The sequence below is a fragment of the Mus pahari genome, chromosome 7 (genome assembly GCF_900095145.1).
Source record: "Mus pahari chromosome 7, PAHARI_EIJ_v1.1, whole genome shotgun sequence".
Taxonomy (NCBI): domain Eukaryota; kingdom Metazoa; phylum Chordata; class Mammalia; order Rodentia; family Muridae; genus Mus; species Mus pahari.
In genome coordinates this window covers 103,691,358-103,699,291 of record NC_034596.1, presented here as the reverse complement: position 1 = coordinate 103,699,291, position 7,934 = coordinate 103,691,358, and positions in this window count along the sequence as shown.

Genomic DNA, 7,934 nt, shown 5'->3' with positions numbered 1-7,934 from the left:
TTTCCTTCCTTTCATTTTTTTCATTCCATCAAGCATCCTTGAGTAGGTCATTCATTCATTCATTAATTCATTCATCCATCTGGGCCAACAGTGACGCCTCTCATGAACGGACCCAAATGCTGACTCATTACTTCCTTTATTCCTTTATGAAAAATGAAGATCTACATTCCATCCATTCATAAAACCACTCAGGAATTCACAGAGTCACTGATGCACTCAAGAGTGCACATTCGCTTCTCCCAGGCAGACCCACTGGTATGTTTGTTATTCATTCATTCATTCATTCATTCAAAAGCTCTGTCTTTCATTGCTCACTTCTGCCATGCTGGCCTTGCTTACTCATGCGTCTACTCACAGACTCACCATGTACTCATTTGCTTTCTAACTTAGTCGCTGGTTAGTGCATTATTGGCCTGCACTTGGCAAAGACCTCCATGTTTTCGTGACGTTATTCCTTCATTTTCCCTCAAGGGATCTTTAGTTCAGATATTGTTCTATTTATTCTGTCTCTTTTTTTGGTCATTGTTCACTCCCTGACTCACTCAGCAAACATTGCATGTGCTTCTGGCAGTAAGCTGAGACTGTGAAAGGCCTCACAGCATAGTTATAATACCACCTCTCATAAAGCATCCAAAACTTCAAATTGAGCAGAGAGCACCAACTCCTTATTTCTCGGCCACATATACACTTGCCCTGTTAAATGGTTTGTAAATTGGTATTATCTATTCCCATAGCGTTACAGGGTCAGGTTCCTCTATGAACTTCACATTTGACACAAGGCTGACAAGGACGAAAGGCAATAGCTATTAGCAGAAATGGATACTTTTATATCAAATATTTTACCATTCTCAGATACTGAGTGCCAGAAAATAAAGCTCATGGTGTATTTGAGCTGACTAATCAACATGCAAACAAGTAGGAATTTGTGCTCTAGATAGACAACAAAACTCAATTAGTGCCATGAGAGAATATAAATACACCTTACAAAGTGGCCATGTGCACCTCGTTCTATTAAAACAAAGACAGGAGGGATCAGTGGCTAAGAACTACTTATTGCAAAATATTTTAATTTTGACCATACCTGGTTTTTTTCCAATTTTCTTTTTAAAAGATTGGCTTACTAAAAAATGATAAGGACTGTTTTGTAAACGCATTGAAGTACAAAATAAATGAAAAAGAATGAGTATTTAATGTGGTTTGGGGGAAGGTTCCTTATATACAAAAGCAACAGATTAAATCTTCTTTGGTTAAATGGAATTAAGAGGAAAAAAATTTTAGTTGATCATAAATCTTAATTTTCATGGCCAGTGTTCTCATGGGGATAATCTCCAACATTTAAAATTTCTGGGCATAGATTTTTCCTGACTAATTTAGTCACTCATTTTCAAAAATTACATGAAATCAACAGAAAAGATTTTACAGCCAAACACAACAGGGGGCGTTGGTTTTCTACATTTTCCTGTAGACTCCTTTAGTGGAGCACAATACCTGACCCTAGTTAGAACAAATCTTGCTTTTATGGNACAATTCCAGGATGGGTGCTGTGTGAACCCTTTATTCTATGTCCCTCTCTTAACAAGAACACAGATTTGCCTGCACATAAGAGTGTCTGTAATCTCATTTCCAGAATGTAGCCAAAATCGACAGTAGATAGGTCTCATTCGTGCAAACATGACTGTGGCTTCCCAGGACCCCCTGAGCGCTGGAATATATGTAGTTATCTTTGACTATATGGCAGATAATTTGAAATAGGCAGTGATCACCGTAACAGAAAGCAATCAGGAAACTTGGTCTCTTACTCACCAAGGTCTACACTGGCCCGCCATGCAGTGAGTGTTACGACCTTCATCCTGAAGTACCCATGATGAGAGGAGCAGCATGCATCCGCTGTATGGAGTACAAAATAATACAGAGGAACACCAGTCAGCCTCAGCAGCAATTTCCATGCTGTGGTCATTTGATTGGTTAACCCTCACCTGTTTGCTTAACTGTTTTCCCATAATGAGTTAAATACAAGGAACCCTTAGCATTCCTACCCAAATGGACCAAGACAATTCAGAACTCAATCACTACTTCTTGATTTAAAACTGGTCCACATACTGGGCTCATTTTCCCTCCTCTTGCATGTCTTTATTGACTGAGACATTTATTTAGACTCTGAGCAAAATCAATGTCTTTGAGCCCACGAGAACTCCACAGGTAGATTTTTCAACTTTCCTGAAAAACGTCATTGTCATCATGTATGCCTACTGATTCTTTCATGCGATGGACCTCAGCTGTGTAAAGTGATCATGGATTCCCCCTCAGATGCATTCAATGATCATCATCAGCCCATACGCATATATTGGTCCATGAACAAGCACACTGTCAGACTGCACGGCCATGAGACTCAATCCCTAAGCAGCAGCCACCATCTTTCACAGGTGTCGATTCAATTGTTGAAAATTAACGAATTTCTTTTTGTTGTTCTTGTACTTTATTCGTACTAGACTTAATTAATTTGGGTTCAGAGATTAGCATCACCACAGTTACCCAGTAATCTTCTATGATGACACAATAGAAACCATGAGCTAATGGCACACACTGGGCACTTTATGCTTACATTCCATGACATTATCTCTCTCCAGAGGGCAAATGCCTTCATGTTTAGTTTTGATTTGCTGTGGTCCAGCCTCCTGCAGAACAGAAAGAGGACATTTGCAAATGATAATGCCTAGGTGCAGGGTAGATTGATGTAAATACAGTATGCATATGTAAAAATAAATTTGAATACAAATTATTAGAAAATTAAGAAAATATCAAGAATTTTGAACTGGAAGAGGAAAAATGAATAAACTCTAACTTACTTAAAGTAATGTTACCCCCCCTCATGTTTTTTTCTTGTTAGTTATTGATTTTTATCCTTGTTTTACAATGATAAACTCACTATTTTCAGACATGTAAGACACAGGCAAAGATAATACAGCCATAGTCACGTTGCTCATTCCCAAGGTGACAGAAACTTTGTGATGCTGTCTAGTGAGCACTTAGGGGTCATTCCTGATAATGACGGGGTATTTGCCATATGATAAAATGAGTTCTGAACTCACGATGATCCCAGCATAATACGCTCACCTAGCCATCAGTAGCTATTGACCCCTGGAAACAGCAAAGCCTGCAGTCCATTTATCATCCCTTCACATGCTATCCATGTTCTTCTAGTGACACATGAGCTAGGTGTTGGAGTGTGGCTTCCTCTGTCATATTTATCTCTTTTATCCTATTCACTGATTCTCTAGTTAACCCAGGATCAATGCATAGGTCTCAAGACCCTTCTACAGATGTTCTCCCCAGGGAGAGCAACTAGAATCCTACCGAGCTGGAATAAGTCCGTGTTCCACATACTCTTTGTAGTTTATAACCCATGCATTACCAGCACCAGCATCGTAAGCTCAGGCTGTTCCTTGTATTCTTCATTCATGCCTTTGTGGTTTTATTGACCATGTGCCTGTATTGATAATCATCTACTATAAATAATCACATGAGAATCACAAAAACTTGTGATCCTTGGATAGCTTTAATATCCTTCTGCATAATTACTATCATAACAATATATCTACTCTGAATTAACTTCACTGCTGTATATATGTGCAAATCAATGTAAAAATGGTTTATATTAAGCCCATTTTTATAGGTAGGTCAAAATGTCTCCTAAGTGATTCTAAGTCACATTTGGGGGGGCAGGCGTTGAGACAGGGTTTCTCTGTGTAGTCCTGGCTGTCGTGGAACTCTCTTTGTAGACCAGGCTGGCCTCTAACTTAGAAATCTGCCTGCCTCTGCCTCCCAAGTGTGCACCACCATGCCCGGCTCTAAGTCACATTTTAAGAAATAATTTGGTCTGAATGGCTTTTTATATAAAGACCCCAATCTTAACTGACATTATTCACAGGACTCTCTACATTGACAATACATAGATCCACCCACAAATCTGAACAAAGAGAAATGGGTCAGCAGAATGCTGTTTCAGGAATACAGAGCAAAAGCGATCATTACCAAGAGTAAGAGCTCATTGGTAATGGTCTCTGCATTTGATCTTTGATTAGTCAGTCATTTAAGCAATTTGGGATGTCTTCCATTTGATTTCTCTTGGATAAACAAACAGAATCAGTTGTGCCACAGATATAGATGCTGTCATTGGTCTTCTACTTTGTGCACAGCACTGGTATTAGTGTGTAAAAATGTCTTCTTGCCATGCAAAATATCATTATAGTTAAATATGGTTTATTCCTATTCATTAATAAATAAATATTTTTTCTGATTCTTTCCTTAAATTGCTTGTAGTATTAGTTTCAAAAACAAAAATAAAGTAAAAATAAAACCCTTCTATCTTCCTAATCCGTGCCTGCAAAACAAAGGGCTGGGGTGGCATATTCCTTCTGTGGTGGCCTAAGCTCCAGATAAAAATAAATTTATCTTGCAGAGGACACGGGGAGTCTTGATGAACCAGGATGAACACTGGTCTGTTTACATTACTACCCCCTGTTTAGTTATTAACTCATTAATTCACCATTGGCAACTTTTGAGTAGTATGACTTACAGAAACCCATGAGGCCTGGCATTAGATAACTGCCTCCGTTGTTGCTAAAGTCAGCTATAGGTTTATTCTCAAATTCTGTCTGACCACCATATGGTTCATGTTTCCATATATGTGACTGGACTTATATGAATATGAATGTCCATCACACATTAGAACCTGGCCTACACAAGGTTTTCTGCCTTTAAATAGTGACAGAGAATAATAGCATGGCCTAGATATTATATATGAATACAGCTTTAAAAACACTACACAAGCTGGGCGTGGTGGCGCACTCCTTTAATCCCAGCACTCAGGAGGCAGAGGCAGGCGGATTTCTGAGTTCGAGGCCAACCTGGTCTACAAAGTGAGTTCCAGGACAGCGAGGGCTACACAGAGAAACCCTGTCTCGAAAAACACTACACAAACAAAGACAAGCATGCTGTCTAACACTTACCTTAAACTCCAGATGTGAATAAGGAACTTTCCTCCATTAGTCTACTCTAAGGGGCAAAACCCAGAATGCATGACAAAGAAACTGCAATGTTTCTAGGCTATTGAGTATTGCGTTCACCTTTTATTACAAGCATTAATGGAATAGAAGCTCCTTGGTCTTCCAAACTNNATATGACCTAGCACAAGGCAAGGCCTGGGCCAAGTAGTGGGAGTGGGTGGGTAGGGGAACAGAGGTGGGGGGAGAGGTATGGGAANCTTTCGGGATAGCATTTGAAATGTAAATAAAGAAAATAATAATAAAAAAGAAAAAACAAAAAAACAAAAAAACAAAAAACAAAAAAAAACAAGCATTAATGGAATGAGTAATTACTTTATTTTTATTAAAAGAAAAATGAAAAATTTGAACTCCCTTTTTGCACAGGAGTAGAAAAGTTCAGTAATTTTTACAGTAATAATTTATAGCCAAAGAAGTAAAAGCACATACTCATTTCCATATCTACTGAGGTAATTTATTTTGACATTGCCTAGTGTATATTTTTTTGTTTATTTGTTTACTACTTCTCACAATAGTCCCATTATAATAGTATAATAAGATACATAAAAACAAACTCTAAAATGTAATATGTTCCAGTCACTGACCCTTAGCAAGCAGATCATATGGCTGTACTGGTCCCCTTTGGGGTGGGGCCTGAGAATTCCACATATGCACTCCTTCATGAACCCCACACCTCCAGAGCCATCACTCATCAAAGTCTAGACTTTATTGCTTTATTTGTCTGTCTGTCTGTCTGTCTGTCAGCTCAACCAAGAGCATAGGATGAAGACACTTTAGGCATATTCTTAACTTGCATACAGAGCTATTACAGCATTGGTTTATCTTTTTATCAATTATCTCTTACTACTCATGCATGTCTTATTAATAGTATACCTTAACAGTCACTGGCATAAGGCTGGCCATTTGTTAGGTATTGTGCACATTTTGTGTGATAGTACAGTGATTATGTTAACCACACAAACGAAGATAAGAATGGTGGCTTCAACTCACATTCAACATGAACTTCTTCTTGGGAAAACTCAGAGCCCTTGACCACGGCAAAATCTTCAGTCACATCATTCCTTCACTCGGAGACAAACATCACACAGAATATGAGAGACGTAAGATCTGCTCACTCTTCATTCTAGTTTTGCATCTTTTTGACTAAAGAAATAACTAATTGGAGTCTTTTATTTATAAATAACTTCAGACTAGCTAATAATTAATTCAAGTTTTCATAAATGTACAATCAATAGAAGACTCAGTATCTATCAGTGATCAATCACTGGGATACAGGTGGTCTGGTCTTCACTAATCATGTGAATATTCTTTTTTGTCTGTGTCTCTGTGGAGCTCTGGCTGTTCTGGAATTTGGTTTGTAGCTCAGACTGTCCTTAAACTCAGAGATCTACTTCTAGAGGCCTCAGTCTATAAAGGGTGGGGACTAAGAATGTAAAACTTCCTAGCTGCATAAGCTATTGAGTAATTGTAAGCAAATCATCCAAAACAGAATTTTGAATCATTTTTTGAATGTAAGCAAAACCATTCAGAATCAGTGCAGCAGAAACAGAGGCCCCCCAATCGTGGAGGATGCTCCTGTCACACGGTGCATCCATCCTAGGGACTACTGAGCAGAGAAGACTTCCCTTTAACATCCTTTGCTTCTCACCTACCACTGGCCACTAGGCACACCATTTTTTGGAGCATATTTAATGTTCTTGTTGCTTATAAACACGGAATTTTCAAACTCTCTCAGAATGCAGACATTGTAATTTACATGCTCCATAGCATTATTGGCAAGAAAAAAAATTTTAAGGTGGCATAATATTCTGTACATACTAATCTATTTCTGGGCTCAGGCAATGCTTTACCCATTTCATTTGCATTTGAGACTGATTCCTTGATTTTCACATTGAAACAATTATAAAAAACAAAATAGAATTTTGGGGGGTATGAGGGGAATGAACAAATTATACAGTCCTGAAATGAAGACAATGGATTATATTACTTAGATTACTTAGATCTTAAGTTCCAGACATGTAGCTACCCATGTGACTCATATGTCACCAGTGCTCAGTATCAATCATGGCTGCTTCTTTCTTTTTCCAAGCAGCCCTTTCCTATTGTCTGATAATTAGTTCAACGATCAGCTAATAATAGTTTGAGCACCTATTATTCCAACAATCTTAAAAATCTTATTCCTAATCAGTGTGGAAGTGTTCTAGCCTTAATTAACCATCCACAATGTTTTATTAATAATTTGACAACTTCCATTCATGTCTGTGGCTCTCTCTGGTATGAAACATTCATCCATAATGCCATGTTACAGTTTTCAGTGTCACATTGAGTTCTGCTAAGCAAATCACCAAACGTAAACAAAGATTCCAAGCCATTACTCACAGTGGTCTGCCCAGCACCTCCCATGACATCAGCAGAGATCCTAGACATGGAGGCCTCCTCCAGTCAGCAAAGACCTAAGGAATGCAAAGCAGAAATGATAAAGGCAAAATTAACCCATTGCTACTGACCTCTGATAACGATCTCCACTTACTTAGTCTTAGGTAATCCTTTATTCACAGAGACTATCTATTTAATTAGCTCTTCAGTAAATAATGGAGAGCTTAGCAATGATTCAGATATTCAAATAGCTATGCTTTATGTTGGAACTTTCATCATTGGCTGAAAAGGAGATGTGTATAATCCTTTTTGACCTAAAAAGGATTTCTTGTTCATCATGTATTTTTATAATTGGACCATACTTTATTGATTCTTGCACCCATCCAACTATATATATGGACCAGAGTCAACTCCCCTCTATTGTTGAAACCAAGACATCATAATTGGCATCAGAGACTTAGTCATGATTTGTACCTCATATGTGCCATCAATGGC